Source organism: Ostrinia nubilalis, chromosome 4, assembly GCF_963855985.1.
Source record: "Ostrinia nubilalis chromosome 4, ilOstNubi1.1, whole genome shotgun sequence".
In the NCBI taxonomy this organism is placed as follows: domain Eukaryota; kingdom Metazoa; phylum Arthropoda; class Insecta; order Lepidoptera; family Crambidae; genus Ostrinia; species Ostrinia nubilalis.
Window position 1 is genome coordinate 14,978,605 of NC_087091.1, and position 19,001 is coordinate 14,997,605.

Here is a 19,001-nt window from a genome sequence, read left to right on the forward strand (position 1 = left end):
ATTCAAGAATAGATTCAAGCATTAGAAATTGACAATGGTAGCAAATTCAGCTAAAATTTAATAATTTATATTTTGAAATGGAATGAAACATTATATCATAGTAGGCACATAGATTTCATTCTATTCAAATTAAACGAGAACAAATTGATGACCACACGAGTGGACATGACGTAAATATTCACAAATTTCCGAAGCCGTGCCAATAAAAAGTTAGTCCGTTGGCCCGTAGATAATAAACGAATTTAATTAAATAGGGGTACCTTCACGGTAAAAAATGTAAACTCAATAAAAAATCTCATTTTGCCTTTCGGTCCCCCATGCTTCCCCACAAGGTATAAATAACGTATCGTCAAAATATACCAATTTCCCTGATCAGGGTCCTGGCAGCTTGTGCAAAATTGGCTAATCGTGGGGAGACCTTTTTTGACCGTCATCCATTAAGGGGAGGGGGAGGAATTGATGTTTGGCTTCCGATCAAGCTCTGTTGTTTACTTTGTCAAGGGATATTTGTACATAAATATTTTTTTTATTGTGGCGATCATTTGGGTAGGAGACAGCGATTTGAGCTTCTCCACAAAGTTAAACGATTGATGATTCTTTTCAATCGAGGTACTCTACTGATGAAGGCACTCAAAGCTACACACAGCTTAACTTTAAATATAAAGTGCGAGGTCACATAAAAATAATGCTTAATGTAAAATGTGCTTTCAATTGCACAAATGTAAGTACTTCTACGAGTATGATGTACTTAACAAATTTTACTATTAGGATAGGTAATACTTTTGTTAAAAACTTTATTATACGAAAAACAATAGGTAAAAAGGTATGGCAAATTTAACCCAAATAAAAAAGCAATGATAGAGTAAGTTCGTTTCAGGGAAAAATCACGCAATAAGTATTTGGTGAAATAAATCATAGGAAAATAATAAATGCAGTCACTACGTAGATAGAGTCTCCCTTTAGGCGTTTTATTCATTTTTCCAACAAAGTCCTCAAGTATTTAAATACTTTACATATTATTTCTTCAAAAATCCTTTATTAATTATTTAACCACCATCAAAATAACCGCTCAAACATTTAAAATTCGCCGCTCGAGGCGCGCATTTGCGAACAAACACGTCGCAGTGGATGTCCACGGTGGTGCCGGTTCGAGTCCTGGGCCAGGCAGCCGCAGTGTCGCCGACCTCACTGCAATCTCCACTGACACACTGCCTGACCAACTTCTTTGCGGTTGGTTTTGGTTGGATGTTGTACATTGATGGTTTACTATCTACGTAACAGTCGTAGAGTTTTAGATAAAAGGAATAAGAACTTTTTTCTGAAAGAAAAACCCAATAGTATTAGTAATAGGAAAATTTTTGATTTTCAGGTTTTTCATGATATTCTCAATGCCGCGATGCCGTAAAAACAAAATATACGTGAAAAATGAAAATGTGAAATATTGTATAATACATACAACATATCAACGCAGTAAATACCAGTGAATAGAGTGGTTTTTCAGTCACATTTAACAGTTAAACGACTAACCTGAACGATTCAACGAAAACCAAGTCTGAAATTCAGACTTTTCCCGCAAAAAAATGTAGAGGCAAAACTCGGCGATGGATTCTAAACGTATGTAAGCATCACGGTTACCTTTCGCCATAGTTCGGAGGAGCTTCGCCCCGCTTCCCTCAGAGGGCAGCCTCAGTCCCTCCCGAGCCTCCGCGGAGACCGCACGTCTCTCTCGCGCCACCTAGTGCCGACAAAAAACAACAGTTGCATTTTTTATCAGTAAAAAACCGTGCTGTGTTTCACTTTTTGACTTACATTTGGATTTTTATCACCGTAAGTACCACTTTTTGTTATTATTTTAGAAACAGGAGTGAAAGTCTGAAAGGGTTTAGGACTTAGGCTAGTCGAAAGGTAAATGAAGTCGGGTTCTGCTATGCGATACGTTTTAGATTTTAGCGGTATTAGTTACAGTACACAATACTTAGTAAAGCGTGATGGGAACGAATTTTAAATCGTTTTGTTAGACTTTATTGACTCTAGTAAGAGCATTCAGGCACACAGTCATGTTTATTTACATAATAATTCAAACTTTATTATTATATTGCATGTAATAGAATAAAATACTTAATTACAAAGACTATGATGTGGAAGTGTTCTTTCACCAGTAAAATTTACATAAAATAACAAAAAATTGAATGAAAACTTTATTATAGGTACTCTGAATTCATCTGAATACCTTCGGGTAATTTAAAACAAAAAACTTTTTAATACAATCCCCAGCTAGTTTATAATAGGCAAGCGAGACAATTATTAATTATTCGCACGGTTAATTTATCGTTTTCCTCAGAAATTTTCAATTGCGCAAGTAATTGAATTTCAAACTTATCTCAAACGAATTAAACTTCTCAGGAGAAAGGCCCACTGTTTATAATATTTTGGTAACTCATACAGATTACATCAATTTGACTGAACACTAAAGAGATTACGTCATAACAAACGTGAGAATTTGAACTGTGAATTAGTTGAGCAAGCGCATGTAATCTAGACTATTGTATTGTAATTGTTATTCGACCCACAACGAAATCTAGGCAACATGAGGTATTTTTTTACAAATATTTTAATAAGCGTGCCATTACATTAATTACAATTAAAGTTTTTGCTAAATAACATTTACTTACTCAATCTGAAATAGAGAACCCAGATTGTTCGGTTCCAAGGTTACATACATTTAAACTTTAATTCAAATTTAGAGGCCTGCAGTGCATCTAGGCAATTGGGAAATGCCTACCTGGCAAACAATGATTTGATGACGAAAATTAGTTGTATGAAATAAAACAAAGACAGTTACTGAAATCTATCTTATGATAAACAAAACTGTCATTAAGATTTCTCAAAACCTTCTATAAGTACTTTAGAAGTGCGAGGCTAAATGGAACCTACTCTTTTGCTAAGTTATCGCTTTTTAATGGCGAAGGAAAATCGTGAGAATGGCGAACGATTCATTAAAATTTTACATAAAGTATTAGTCCTATGTTTATTTCCACATCATAATCACGATTCAGCCTCAACAGTGAGAATATTAACGATTATGAGAAGACAAAATAAGATTTAGAAGAAGACACATTTTTTTGTAAAAAAAAACGTACTATTTCAAAATTTGCTTATCGCTACCAAAACAAGGCGAAGATTCATCGCCTTTCTCTAAAAGAAAACTAAAATAACTTCACAATAGCCTGTTTCATTCATCGAGGGGACAGAAGGGAGGATAGGAAACCATACATTCATGTCAATCAACAAGATTACGTGTTAAGTGTTTTAAACAGATGTCACACTGAATAAAATTAAATGTAGTAGAGTCAATGATGAATGAATGCTGCGATCATTTAATATCATTCTATAGAAACGCAAAAAGTAAGTATAAAGTTCTGAAGCTAAACTGGGCAGATACGAGTTTAAATGAACCTTTGAAGGAGGAGTTTGTAACTTAACTGCGTTAGTATGTAGAGTTAGCGAAATTAAACAAAGTATGATTCATAACATACTAACTTTTAGCGAGTTTAGTGTGTTTCCCGCCTGCAAATTTCCCTAGTAGTAATGCATCTCTTGTTTTGCACACTAAACTATAATTTACTTCAATTACAATCATAGACTAACTGAAATGGTGATTCCTCCGATGGGAATCGTAGAAATTAACACTTGTATACATAATCAATCTACTGAGTCCAGATTCTGGGTTTAATTGATGTTAAAGGCACTATGACATACCTACCAAATACTTTCCTCTATGACACTTTGGGTCAGCTGATTTGATACTGATTAGAAGAGGCAGAAGAAGCTCATTTGTCAGCATTTTATGTTAATATTGATATAGTCAACTGCAGTGAAAACTTTACTTAATTTTAGCTAAATGATTGGTAAGATAGTTACATTTATAATTATTGGTAAAACAATGTAGCAAAATAGTTTCCCACAGTTATTTTATGTATCCCACATAAAGCAGCATAAGTTACACTTGCCACTTGAAACCATTGCGACACGTTTATTACTTGCAGTGATCGCGTGTGTCATCATCGCAAATTATATCACCTTTTGCGTTGGTAATTTGTATATAAATAGTCTCTACTACATGCAGGTACTCGATACGAGTACAATGTTGAATGAGTTCTTTTCTTTTTTCGTTACGTTGACTATTGGTTCTAGCAACGAGTAGGTAACCTACTAATTGTAGTATCATGACAAATGCGTCTTTTACTGGATTTTCTATTGTACTCTTTCCTATAATTCCTAATACTTACACTTACGGTTTGTGAATTGAATTTTTAAAGTTAAAAGGTTTTATTTAAGTAAAAAATAAACTAAGCTAAATATCTCAATTCACAAATGTGGGGTTCAAATTGGCACTCACAAACTTAAACGCAATAAAATTGCTCTCTCAAGAAATACGTTTTAATCTAACGTCAAAGTCTGAATAGTACTTTCTACGAATACGGTAACCTAATATCCAATACACAAGTTTCAACCTACTTTTCTATCTCACCACCCACTGCTGGGAATAAGCCTCGTTAGCGCTGCGCCACTTCTCACGCTGGTGAAATAGCGCAGCCATTTCTAAAACACATTCAATATCACGAATTTATGAGCATAATATCCTGAAAAATAAACTCAAGGAAACTTTCACGTATAGATAAGTTCTATTCCTGAAGTTTTACGCCCGTATTCAGAAACATTACTAGGACTCACAGCGCGTGGACGCACAGGGTGACACACGAACCAATCACAGAGCTCTATTCAACGCTGGGCCTTCGATTTGCTGCTTCACTTAAGCAAGCATCGTTTGTGAATGAAATAAATTAAACAAATAAATATCCTTGGACATTTTACACTATTACGCTTAGAAGCTAGACTAGAACTAGTCCCAAACTAAGCTAAGCTTGTACTATGGGTACGACGTACGAGGACGACGTACGATGGGTAGACGACGGGAATACGGGAGTTAATTATTAGATGAGTAGAAACTCCACAAAGGGTAACTCTACATTGATTGTAAAGTTTAACTTCACCTTCTGATGTGGGTCATAGAGACACGTCGGTAATTGAGATTGGAACAAGTTTTCAACTAGGTTAGCTTCTAGGAGCATCAAGAGGCTTGACTATTAAGTAAGAAAGATAATCTGTGATCGCTATGAGTTATGCAGACTCAAAATGAGTGATAGAGATCAATTCGTGTGATAGCAAGAGAGAGTTATGAGAAGTCATTGTTCTGCTGGTATCATCTATTATATTCTAATCTATAGACACTTACTAGAAAATAGGTAAAAGTAATATAAAGACGTGTAAGTTTGAAACTTGAATGAACTATGAAGAAAATCGATCGAAAATTTTCCTTCGCTGAATGTCACTTTAGGATACGTGTTGCTTTAAACTACGATACAAAGAAAATTCTAAGATATTTCGTTTCTAGCTATAGATTGTAGTCCCATCTAAAGCATTTTTCATTCTCACTTGACAGTAATCCTGGGCTGATGGATGTAGCTTCAATTTTCCAAAAGATTTGCAAAGATAAGTCTAAGGATTTCCAGTAAAAAGAAAATTCTATAGAAAAGGTCACCCTCGGTTTTGTAAGGGCGGACGCATTTACGTTTCAAACTGCTTTCTCCCAGTCTTACAATCATTTTGGTACTTAGATAGGTACTATCTGAAAAAGTTATTAAAATGCTTTCAACTTTATTCTGTCATACAAATAACAGTTTATTGAATGCAAATAATAAATCAAGTTAGCGATGCAAAACAAATATAGGTTAAGCTTTAAAAAGGCAAAAAGCAAGGGCAAAAAAGTGATTTTAAAATAAAATTGATCCTGTCGTGGCTAAACGGAATCCGCGAGAGCCAAAGAAGAAAAAAAAAATTGACGTCACATTACCCAAAAAGTTTGCCGCCAAAATGCAAGTGCATCGGTTGCATTAACTACGCCTTTGTTTGCCAATTGGTTCGTTGACACACGGACGGACACGTCGCAGCTCATGTTAATCGGCACACGGTCCAGAATATTAATTAAAAAACACGTTCACGACGCACATTATTAAATCTGTTGAAGTGTACAACTAATTAACAGGCAATATGTATACTATGGCAGACTCGGAATGCTTATTTTGTTTAGTTAGATGTAAATCTAATAATAATTCAAAAATACTACGCAACTTGACCACGGCATAGTAATGTAAAGAAGCTGGATCATAAAAAACTGTAAATTAAATTATAAGGTGAGAATTTTGAAAAAATAAATTCAAAACCAAACTGTGGAATGGACTGTCGTCTGCGGTGTTTCCGGACGGATACGACCTGCAAGCTTTCAAGAGGAGAGCGTATCTTTACCTTAAAGGCCGGCAACGCACCTGTAACGCCCCTGGGTCTGCGGGTGTCTATGGGCGACGGTAATCACTTACCATCAGGTGATCCGTCTGCTCGTTTGCCTCCTATCACATAAAAAAAAAAAAAAAAAAAAAAACTTCGTTTTCTGGTTTTGTGAAAAACACCGTTTTAAAAACCATAAATACATATTTGGAATAAGCTTAAAGCAGCGCGACCAGAAGAATCCGACTGGTTTTTAGTGGGTAGGCCGTGCCCTTCTGGCAGAGAGAGCCCCACTGCCATTGGTTTAGTCCGTTTGGTCCCCTTAGAAAAGTAGGAATTACTTATTTTTTGTTTAAAGGGTAACTCTACCAAAAATATTTTGTTTACAACCCGAAGAAAACATTGTTAAGATATTGGCTTAACAAAGTAAAAACAAAAACTGCCACAACTAATAAATAAGTAATTTGTAAAATCCTGAGCTAATTTCGAAACCAATAATGCTAAGAGGTCAAATATGACACTTAATGATAATTATGCAATTTCTTTTCTAATGTTTATTTTTAATGCAATTTGCAAGCCAAATCACGTTTTATCGTAAACATCATTATACGTCTAGTATACAATAATAGACAACATTGTAGACTGCATAGGGCCTTGGCTACTGCAATAACATCGTTATAATGTTTATCTATATCTGACATCACTCAGGGAAGTGATATTGGATACTTGTTTTACGGTTATACTTCAGCCCCTTAGATCAAATAAGGTTTTATTTTTATTGGTTCAGTAATGATAGTCGAAGGCTACTCTATTTTTGTACGCTAATAATGTATTATATCGAACGCACAGTGTTGAATATCTATGTGATTAGCTCGTGTGTCACCCTGTGCGTCCATGCGTACTGTGAGACCTGATAGTAAAATTTTATATTATAATTGGCAAATTTGTGAAAATTGTGTTTGTATAATTATACAAACACAATTTTCACAAATTTGCCAATTATAATTGGCGATAGGAAGTCCACCGGGTCACCTAGTGTGTAATAAAATAAGTTAATAAAATTTATGATATTATTTTTAATAAAATTTTTGTATTGTTTCAGTCATCAGTTCTTGATATTGTTTGTCGCTGATTAATTAAATGTTTTATCATTTCATTTTCTTTATCATAAGTTGAGAAGTACTCTCGTTTCTGCACTAAATCATTTGATATTTGGAATCGCACTATGGTGCAACGCGCAACCGTCTCGGCGCTTCGTTGCATTGCCGATGCAACCATGCAACCCAGCGCAACCATGCAACGCAACCCGACCGCGGTCCCCCGACCATGAACTAGTGATGTGCAATTATTACTGTTATAATTATAGGTTCTATTTATATTATTATGTCTGTAGATACATGCTTTTGCCTTGTAGTATAAATAAGTTTATTTCCGTAAATATACTCGTAGTTATCAGACCAGTACGAGTACCATGTCGTGAAGAAATTAAAATAATTGTATGCGTTTCCATCTAGCTTTAAGAACTCTCCCTTGCCAATATGAGTAAGTAAAACTAAATTAATTCGTGAATTATTCAGTCTTTTCGTTAATTATTGTTCTTGTATGCAAAAAATATAGGCATTCTGGTTGAATTCTGTCATTTCAGTAAGCATAGAGATATGTGTAGGTATCTGCGAGTATTTATAGGTAGCGGTAGAGCCATGTAACCCTTTTTGTAAATAGAAACTAATGTAAAGACTACATACATCAAGCTGAACTTTGTTGCATCTTATGCCGTCGCAACAAATACCTTTAACTATTCTGTAACAGCGACTGTGCCTAGATATGTGCCTAGATTCTAGACCGATATTGACACTCATCAGTAATAATAACTGCGGTTCTCATGGCGAAGGCTTCGGGCGTGAGCTTACACGATTCGCGGCCGCATCGATAAACCGGTCCTAGCTTTGGATTTAATTTTCTTTGTGTATAAATGATTCAATTCAACCAGCTACACGCATAAATCGCCTAAATCAAAAAGCAGGTTTACCTAAATGCACTTTAACGATTAATTAAAATTATTTGAGCCGTAATTTTATCTGATCACAAGATTTGGTCCCTAGGTACTTCATATTCCTTTATCAATATCACTTATCTATATCAATAACCTGTTAATACAAACAACCTGTTTTCAAACTCTTCTAAACCGTTTTGTTTTGTTTCCACGGGACAGTAAAACCATCGCAGTCTCAGATTCAGAAAACCGGGATCGGCTTATAAATAATCCCCTCGTTTTCCAATCACTCCAGTGAGCCAGAGAACTCGTGCACTTTCTATCACACGGAAGCCTAACTAAATCGGCTCTAAAAGTGAAATTAACAATAGTTTTAACTTTCCTAACTAACGAGCCAGTTTATTGCTTATTCTTAAACGTTCACGTGACATTAGTATGAGTTAGTATAACCGTTTCCGTCAAGTAACGATTGGAAATAACGACTTTTAGGTTTGTTGGTGGTTAAAATAATTTATGGTGACATGTTTGTGTCTGGAATTGTTTACTATTAAATCTAAACGTTACTAAAATATTGATTTGTTAGTATACTTCCATCAATGTGTGTCTCTCTCTCTGTAGGTATCTAGTCTCTGTTTAGTTTTGAACTAGAATAACCCTATTTTGGTAGGGTTAATATTTTGTGTAAGTTAAATAAAACCGTTACTTATTCAAATACCCTATTCACAGGGATTTACCAGAGGATAAGGTGTCTTACTAAAGAGATATAGAAACTGTGGTGCAATATAGTTTAATTATATGCTTTTTCACGCTAATCTAATTCAGGGATAAATTGCAGGTTTAAATCTAAAAGTCTATGAGTGAATAATTATTCAAACCATTTTACTATTTATAAGTATAGGAAAAGTCAGGGACATAGACGATTTTCTTTTATGTAGGGTTTTGTTAAGATAGTTATTATGTCTTTACACTGAGGCAATTTCCCAGATCGAAGTATTTTCAACTTTTGTTTAAAATAATAAATAAGCACAACAATAAAACTACAGCAAGATAGCCAAACTAATGTGCCACAACACATAAAATCCTGCATAATAGTCGCCAAGTTCGCATGGCATCATCTGAAATAGGTCTGCGGTTGGTCGAATCAAAACCGGTTCTCTTAGCGGACTTATTACGACATAGCGACCGCGACTGGTCGCTATCAAACTTGGCAAACTCTTTGTAAACAGTACAAAGCTTGATAGAGACTGGTGCATCTGGTGCCGATCGCAATACGTAGCTCGTTGCGGGCTGTTCGTTTGAACAACTGCAAGCGAGCTAACATGTCGGCAAGGATGACACATTTAAAAAAATAATGGCAAAAGATTAAACTTTGAGATTTTTTGGGCACAAAATCATTTACTGGTTTTTGAGATAGCTGTAATGGTCAAGATAAACGGGTAAAGTCTTATCTTGTAACTACCAAAACATTTTTCTTAGTCATGTGTCCTGATTGTAACTTTAAAGTAACCTAAAAGGGTTAACCTGAAGTTAACAATGGTACCTATTCAGTAAAATCGCAGTTAATATCACCGTGGTTTCATTAAGTACCTAACTACTCCTAGGTTTAGATGATGTTGATTGATAAGCTCGTTTCTTTTTATTTTTTTCATCAGTTGCTAGTGTTGCTATATTGGATAAATATGTAGTTTATCTGGATGCAGCAGGCAACCCTACGCCCACGGTGCGTCACATTGCTATTATGTTCCTCACAAAGCCATCGGATCCAACTCTCCTGAACAACACTTTAGAATATTAATTATTTACCATTTTACGTCATTACGACTATTGTATGAAAAAGTCGCAAATAATAGTCGCTTCCTGTCAACTGCATCTGTCTAAAGTCTAGACATTTCTCGAGAACAAAGTGCATTGTATGTTTATTACCTAGTGTTTAGAAAGTAGAATAACGAACTTGAGACACAGGTTACCTAAATTATGGTACAAAAGGTTTAGTTTAAATTGATGTATATTTGAGAGTGTTTGAATTCGATGCTGAAAAATCTAAGGTCTGTAATAAGTTTAATCCATTCTGTCTTTTAAATAATACCAAAAATCTCAAGCTAGTCTTGAAATTGAGTCGAGTTTTCAGCTTCGTCGTTCTGTAATACCGAAGAAAGTGTTAATTACAATTAATTACGATATTGTCGGCCGTTTGGTGTAGTGTTTCAGAACGGACTACTATGCCAAGAGGGGGACCTCTTCGGCCCGGGAGGGTTCGATTCCCGGGCAGAAATTGGAAAGATGAATTTTAATTTCTGTGACGGGTCTGGGTGTTTTCTATGTATAATATGTATGAAAAAAAAAAACAGTATGTTTATATCCGTTGTCTAGTACAAGCTTTGCTTAGTTTGGGGCTAGTGGCGCAGTGTAAAATGTCCAAGGATATTTATTTATACATATTTTTTATTAAAACCACTCTACAAAATAAGGCCGGGTCAATAATTCATTTTTTTTTTGGTCTGTTTGAAATCCGTTTGCTTATTTTTGTGTCCATGCATCCTAAAAGTGCTTCCAAAAGCAACTGAACTTTCGACCCACGCAAACGCCTTCGGCATCGCACTTGAATATTTTAACAATCTGCACCGAATTAAGTTAAAAACAAAGCGTGATTTCATGTGCTATGAGCAGGTTCTGTATAAAACTGTTAATAAGCAAGTAAATTAATTTCAACATTGTAAATTGTTTAAATGGCAAATTAATTAGATAATGAGTATTTAACAAGTTTTTGCATTAGCAAAAATACAGTGTCCAAAAATAATTAAGAGCGAATACGGAACTCATGTCGAGAGATAATAGAATAAATAAAATAAAATAAGACTTTGTTTTTAATAGTTTAACATGCTCATAATTGCTTTATCATGGTTTTTAATTATGCGAATAAAGTCCAAATGGTAGAATTAATTTAGACGGATAGCTAAAGATGTGGTTTTAATGCATACGTAAAAAACTTCACAAACTGCAACTTAAATTGCAGAGATATTGAGTAAGAACACAATATAAGACTTAATTCTTAATTTCATAGCGCAGTTAACATTACTATGACACCATATAATTAAAAAATCCCATGGATCTCTAAATCAGAACGAATTTTGCGGACTAACTATTGAATCTAAACGATTATTCTCACGGTCAGCCATGATGACACATGTTACATGTTTTGGTGTTGTCTTCATTTCGAGCCATGTTAAAACAATAAAATGCCAATTTAAAGACCCACCGTTGCTACTAGTTACGAAATAGTTATCATATTTAAGACTACTTTTGTTCGCGGCTTTGAGTTGAGCTTCTATTAAAAAAAAGCCATGAAAGCTGCTTGTGACATTGTGCTATCTATTGAACTAGAAAGGGATAGTAATTACCAAATAACTGAAATATCAAAATGCACACATAATAACCTTTCTGCATAATAATAGCAGTATGAAAGAAAACAGCCCGAGGAATTTTCCGGGAAATAGGAGCTGGGAAATGCTGCCAATCCTGCTGTATTTTCCCAATTTGCACAAAAGATGTGGAAATATTTTTTGGAGCAGAAATGAGAGCTTGGAACACATTTTTCTACTCAAAACCGGGAAATACCAACGAGGGATTGAAAACAAGGAAAAATACCGTCTTCAATATTTTGGATTCTTGATTAAAAACTAAAATATTAAAGGCGTCATCGTAGTCTCTAACCCATAACAATATTAAGTAAAGTATTTCACTTGCCCTGGGACTTAATAAAGATAAAGTAAATATCTTCTACGTTATAAGTATCTAATAAATTAGTAGAAAGTAAAACCACAGATCAAAACTGTTGTAACTGTTGATCTTAACAAACAGCGAGTGTTATCTAGCTGACAAAAGTGTCAGCCATTGACAAATTAATAACAATAGATAATAGAAAGTTGGAAGCCCCTCAACATCGTCGTCATTCAATGGGGAGTCGATTAATTAATAGATTAATTGTGTGTTCAAGTTGCCGCGCCTATACTTAACTGACGAATTAATCTTTGGTCAGTGATGGGTCACGGCACATCAAGTTCTTTCATTCAAAGTAACATCTAAAGTAATGGTATTAGGGGTGATATTGTAAAATGCAGAGTCTGGATTGCTGCTCACGGTAGATATATGAATTCAGAGGTAGAGTCCAAAGTTCTCCCTCTCTGATATTTATTAACTTAACTATGAAACCTTCTATGGTAGTCTATGAATACAGTTGTGTATTAGTATGTAGGTGTAAATCTAGAAATCTAGTATTAGCCATAATTATCCTCAAAATCTGTGCATATGTATAATCTTTACTAAAGCAAGATACTAAACTTGTACCTACCAAAATCTAAATTTAGTTTAACATTCGAATTATTTTTATAAAACGGGTATCCACTCGTAGCTGTATTTGGATAGCGACCTTCTTTTTTCAGGTTTGTTTTGCAAACTACAGTATCAGATAAGGTTATTAGGCTAATGCATTTTGAATAATAATTAACTTAAAATACTTATTTATTTTTTAATTGGCCTGCACGGCTTGTGCATTGCCATGACGGAGATAAGGTTGGGAAACGGATTGTAGAGAAGTACCGGGATTATAAAATACATACTACGAGTCTTCCAGTGACTTGGCCTGTCGAATTGAATTTTGGCGCCTGATTGAATTTTTAAATATTTTTTCTTCCAGCAACTTCCACTAAACTCTAAGATTCTAGAGTAGATTTTTGTTGATTATTTGGTGTTTAATTTACTAATAAAACAGTAAAGTTGGGTCCAACTGCCGGAAGAAAGAATATTTAAAAAATTCAAACAGGCGCGCGGCGACTTGTCCCGTGGACCAAGCTAAAAGTAGCAGTCGCTGGAAGACTCGAATTGTGGAGTAGGTATAAGTTGTATAATTGAGAATGTAGGGCGATCTGTTATACAAGGGATAGCGTTGCACAAAACGATCGCAGGCTTTCGCAACATGTTTGTTTGTGTGTTTATTGTCTGCGGAGTGCGAACCGGTCTCGGTGAGCGCGCTCGATAGAGCCACAAGCCACAAAAGGTGAGGCTTCAGTAGGTACCTACGAGACTAATCCCACCACTGCAACTCTTGTTTAGCCAGGATCTATATTGGGCCTGCAATGAAACCCAACCAGTGAAGTTCGAGTCGCCCCGAGGATAGCTTACTGACTTTTCACATGACATTCAGACTGTGTTTTATTGCAAAATACATTTTGCTAAGATTTGTGACAACTTCCGAAGTGTTGTCAATTTTCAGGAAAATAGTTTTCCTCGTTTACACTTGTGAATTACTAGCGATATCTCCTACTCACAACTTTAGTTGTTGTTTTTAGTGCCTTTAGGTGATTAATGTCCGTTTTCACCATCAATTCCTAATTTTTAAGTGACCCCTATGTAAACAAAATTTCTGTTATTTGTTACCATAGGGGTCACTTAAAAATCAGGGATTGATGGTGAAAACAGGCATCAGTGGCGTCTAGGATTCGTTTGATTCTGAGGTAGGCAGGTCTTCAGGGAAACTGTAAAAAATAAGTAGTCGTAAGTAAATATGATTGTGTACGGTAGAGTTGGTGGTAATAGCGCCTACTTTGTGTATGTTTATTGTGCGACAACTAACTAGGCTCTACCATTGATCGTGAGCGCTCTACAGCCTACTTAAATGCACAGTATATTATGTTGCTGCTAGTTCCAAGCATTATCAAATTACCAACATTCATTTTGCCGCTCCCTTAAGTAGGATCTCACAAGAGGTCGCTGGATTTTTTAGAAATTAGCTCTTAAAATTTTCCATGTGTTAAATAAGTGGAAAATTGGTTATGCTGTGCGTTTACACCCTGACTAACAAAACGACGCTGAAAAATCTATTCATCTCTAATATCTATTACTGTGAATAGTTGTGCATTATTTACCATTAAATAATGCACAACTATTCACAGTACTAAATTGACTAAAATTTAAAAAAATAAAATGCCAAACGTGACATTTCACATTCCCGCCAAAAATCCTAATCAACTTCCGAGCGTGTCGCGTCGTTCTGTGGTATTACCACAGATAATAAAGCTAAAACGGACCTCCGTGCAGTCAGGAAACTAACGCAAGTCTGCGCTTGCATTGGTGACGGTGACTCACACCGGTCAATGTCGATATACCAGTAGATTTAGCGATATAGCCAACGATGACGCATATATGCGGCGCCGTGAATCAGGACTCGATCCTGGGAATGTGTTAGTAACTAGGCTTTTTCTAGCTAAATTGCATTCGATGTCTTTTTTTAACCATTACCTACTTATCAGGATAGTTGGTAACTTTAAGTTTATGTCAGAGATCTCTGGAAATATAAACATCTAAGAACTTTGTGCCTGTGAACATGTCTGTCTGCCTGCCTGATTCTCTACGAAGATGAGCATTTTCATTTCTTAGTTTTATTTTTCAGTCTCTATACATTGCCAAAATAAAATCAACCTACATAATAAGTATTTGGTACGCTTTAGGTATTCTTTGTCTGAAGTTACTCCTGAAAGTTGATAAAATTACTCCTTCAAATTCGAAACAAACAATAATAATACGCAAGATTTATTACACCCCAGCTTTATCAACCCGGTAACAACCGCCCATCAAATACTTCACAGGAACTAGGGTTGCCATCTCTTAAATTTGGCAACCAGGACAAGACACGTGAAACCCTCGGATTTTGGAGCCTAGAATCCGGATAATTATGTCATCAGGTTTTTTAAAACCTAGTCGTATCGCCCGGCATCGGCCTAAAATTGAAATTTTTAAATTGAAACAAATGAAACCCCGCCCAGACGCCCTTTAAATTCGAACAAGTCCCGGGATTCCCGGACGAATGTCAACCCTAACTGGAACAGACGCGTCGGATTACAGCGAAAAGTTTCAGGCCGAAAACAATTTTGGGCGCGTTTGGGCGAACAAATCCCGCTTTAAATTGTGACATTAATCATTCCGAATGAGGGCACTCCCAGTGAGGACCGGGACCGACATATTCATACGGGGGCTGGAGGGACGCCATTTGTAAATCGAGTGTGGACAGGGGAAGTAGGGACGATTATTTGTAGTACGTTCGGTAATTTCGTTTAAATGTACCTACTTGTTACAGTGTGAGCTCGTTTATTGCCAAATGCAAGACTAGAGTATTAGGTAGTTACTTGTGAATTTTAAGACTTTTATCACACACAGGTACCTTAGTACTCCTAATTGTAATTATTTTATAAAAATATGTCATGTTTCGTGCCATGGTTTTACCATTTGAAATTGATAGATACGTCGTCAGTGTAACATCTACTTCTTAATATGTACTATATTATTACAATTACATGGGATATCATTCAAATTCGAATTAATATTCTGAAAATGAATATTACGAGAAGGTACAGCATCAAATCAATTAGGTACTTCCAACCGATGAATTGCTGTTCAAATATTAAAGGTCCCAAAGGCTGCCTTCCAGGAAATTCGATTATTAGGCTCGCTTTGATCACCGGGAATCGATCCTTTAACAAAATTAGGTCGATGTTGGCGTCCCTACCCTACTCCAATCGCATGGTGACATGGTATCTACTCGTTGTGCCCTCATACACTTGACCTACTTCCTTCCACTCACAGCCCATTGGCGATAACACCCTATGACATAGTTTTCCAACCTATTTAATATCATACATATCATACAGCAATTTTACACGCACCTAACTAAATGTTGTCCTGGCAGGTAAGAGAGTAGAAGAACTTAAAAAAATAACTCTTTCGTTTTTTTAATTGAGGTCCAAATTATTTCTAAACCCAATTGCATCAAAATTAAAAATACCTAACTCATGTTTTTTTAATGAAGTTTTGCGCCTGAAATCGTAAAGAATAGACCTCAGAATTACTTTCGTATTATGATAATATTGTAATAGCTTGCCCGCGGCTTCACCCGCGTGAAATTTCGTTTGTCACAGATCGTCATAAATTATAGCCTATATGTTATTCTGGGTTATAGACAATAATACTTTAAAGTTTAATCAAAATCCGTTCAGTAGTTTTTGCGTGAAAGAATAACAAACATCCAGATATCCAGACATCCAAACTTTCGCATTTATAATATTAGTAGGATTGCAAAATACGGATGTTAAATAGAATTTTAAACAAATTACTTGCTCACCGGTCGTAATAAGGTTAAACTTTACGTTAGTAAGGTCAACTGATTTGTTATTTAACAATAGTTCAATGATTAACTTACATAAAGTATTTAAAATATTTTACAAAATACATTAAACAATTATTGTTATGTGAAAGAGCATTCCATTCCGTGATTTGAACTCATGAAAGTTGTCGCTTTATCCACTGAACTAGCTGATATTATGAATTTCACTAAGCTGCCTTTTATATGTTCATTGTACGAAAAACATTCAAGATTGCAATAGCACTTTCTTTACAATTTTATATCCTAAAAAGCGGTCTAGAATAAAAGTAAAAGGCCTCCAAAATGTGTGTCACATTTCACGTGTTCAACAATGGACGTCATGAACAATGCTCGGTGACACTTTTGAACACAATTTACGAGTATACTTCCGCAGAAGGTAAGTATGTATCTAGTAAGTAAAGGTTTTTATTTCCAAAAATATTTTTTTGATCGTATGATTAGTTAAGTTTATTAAAGACTAAAATACTTGAAAGACTAGGACTCTACATTCGAAGTTGTTGACAATAATGTATGGGACAAACAGTCCAGTTAGGTAGGTATTTTTGTTAATACTAACTAGGTATCTTATAACTTATTATGTAATCTACGCACACATTAGGTATTTACAGAAAAAAAAACTGATGAATCATATTGTTGGATCTTATTTGACTGGCCTGGCGAACATTGATAATTCGTATCCGAAATACGTACTTTGTGTATGTAAAAAATAATTATGAACTAAATCTGCCGCCTAGCCTATTTAGCCTGCTGGTAGATCTGCCACTGACTTAGGAAAATAATTATGTATCTACTTTAAACGATACTTGCTAGCTTAGTTCATTTAAAAAAACATTTGATGAAGTCGGTTAAAAAGTAAATAGAAGAAGGTTCTCGAAATAAAAGTACGCAAAGTCGCGGTCGGAAGCAAGTTATGATATTTGTAGTGTGGTTATAACGCTCACGGCCGCAAACCAAACCTGCCTAGTGCCCACTGCACCGTGACTAAACAAACGGACTAACGGAAAAAGTAAATGCTAACAAATCTATTCTAGAGAAGGTCATGGCGGCTGGGCATTTGTGACGAGGCGCCATCTTTAAACAAGGCCTAATAAAGAGAAAAGTGATGATTTATAAAGATGCACTTTCATTTTCTAAGCCGTGTTTCTAAAATTGGGTACTTTATTATAACTTTTGCGGCTCTTAGGGCTCTGTTCACAACTTCTTCTTCTTGTGTGACGTCGTGTCAGGCCCAAACTCCGCTACAAGAGTTTACAGCTATGAGTGATTCGTCCTTTAAGATTTCAAAGTTTCCCATTACTTTATTTGAAATTAACAGCCACTTCATTTTATATGACTGTACCACATCGTTAAGCTGTAATTAGTACTGATTTGTCGCGTTTGAGACCCGTTAGTGTGACTTGCAAATATAATTAGTTCTTTTTTTTTAGTTTCATATCTGTAATATGTTTAGTGATTAATCATTATCGCGATACGGTACCTAATCCGATTTAAGATTAGTTACTTACGAACTTCCGGCTCCATCTAACACAATAATAATGGAAAATTAGATAACTAATGGGAATTTACCGATAACGAGGGATTAATGTCTTAATACAATGGAAAGCATAACGTTATGTTACATAACTGAGTTATAATTATTCCGTTACTATAATAAAGGTAGGAAGCTGATTAATTCATGATGCATTGATATTAAACTAGTCTAAAAATGGCCATGATTTATCAAGGTCTTTAACTTCTAGGTCAAAATCTATCCATGTACGAGTACAGATGACTTTAGCTCGTCATCCTGATAGTAAATCAGCTAGACAATACTTTACTTTATCATTTATCATTCACCAACAAATACCAATAAGTACCTACCTAAATATTTTGACAAATGCAGTCTGGATATAATAAATTGCTTGTATCAATGGAATCACCTCAACGAGCTGTTTATAAACTTTATAGCAAATATAGTGTGACATTGGAAGTAATCGATGGGAGCTCCCCACAGTCCAACTAAAATGTTATGGGTCCCTTGGGTCGCCTAAACGTAGTCTAGACGAAGGAGCGCCCCCATTATTTTGACTTTATGCCACATATTTTGTGTATAGGTAGGTATGATATTGGTTCACCTTTTCGCCCTAGCGTGTAGAGTTCTCGAAACAACGTCCAAGTTTTTAGGAAAATGTTCATTTGCTTATTGTCTTTTGGCTGCTCTATAATGTAATTCAAAGCTTCAAATAAGACATTCAAAGATTTGTAAAATCCACAGAACAGTTGAAAATTAGACTCTACATTTTGTGCAAATCATTCGTTTATCAAGATGCTATAAAATTGATTGCTTCATTTGCTGACGTCTGCTGTACTTCCAAATAGAAATCTAAAATATTGATTGTTCTAGACAAGCTCGCTTCAGTATTTCACTGGCTAGTCCCTAAAAGTTATAAAAAATAATTTTCATTCTCGATT

The 19,001-nt window shown here is 35.4% G+C and overlaps 1 protein-coding gene across 1 annotated transcript in view; it reads left to right on the forward strand.

The window, feature by feature from the left end:
* The first annotated feature begins 1,685 nt into the window (after positions 1-1,685).
* LOC135071235 (uncharacterized) overlaps positions 1,686-19,001 on the forward strand; it is a 72,470-nt gene continuing 55,154 nt past the window's right edge. The window contains exon 1 of the mRNA XM_063965017.1: positions 1,686-1,827. The gene's annotated coding sequence lies outside the window, so the exon portion shown is untranslated. The remainder of the gene's footprint in view (positions 1,828-19,001) is intronic.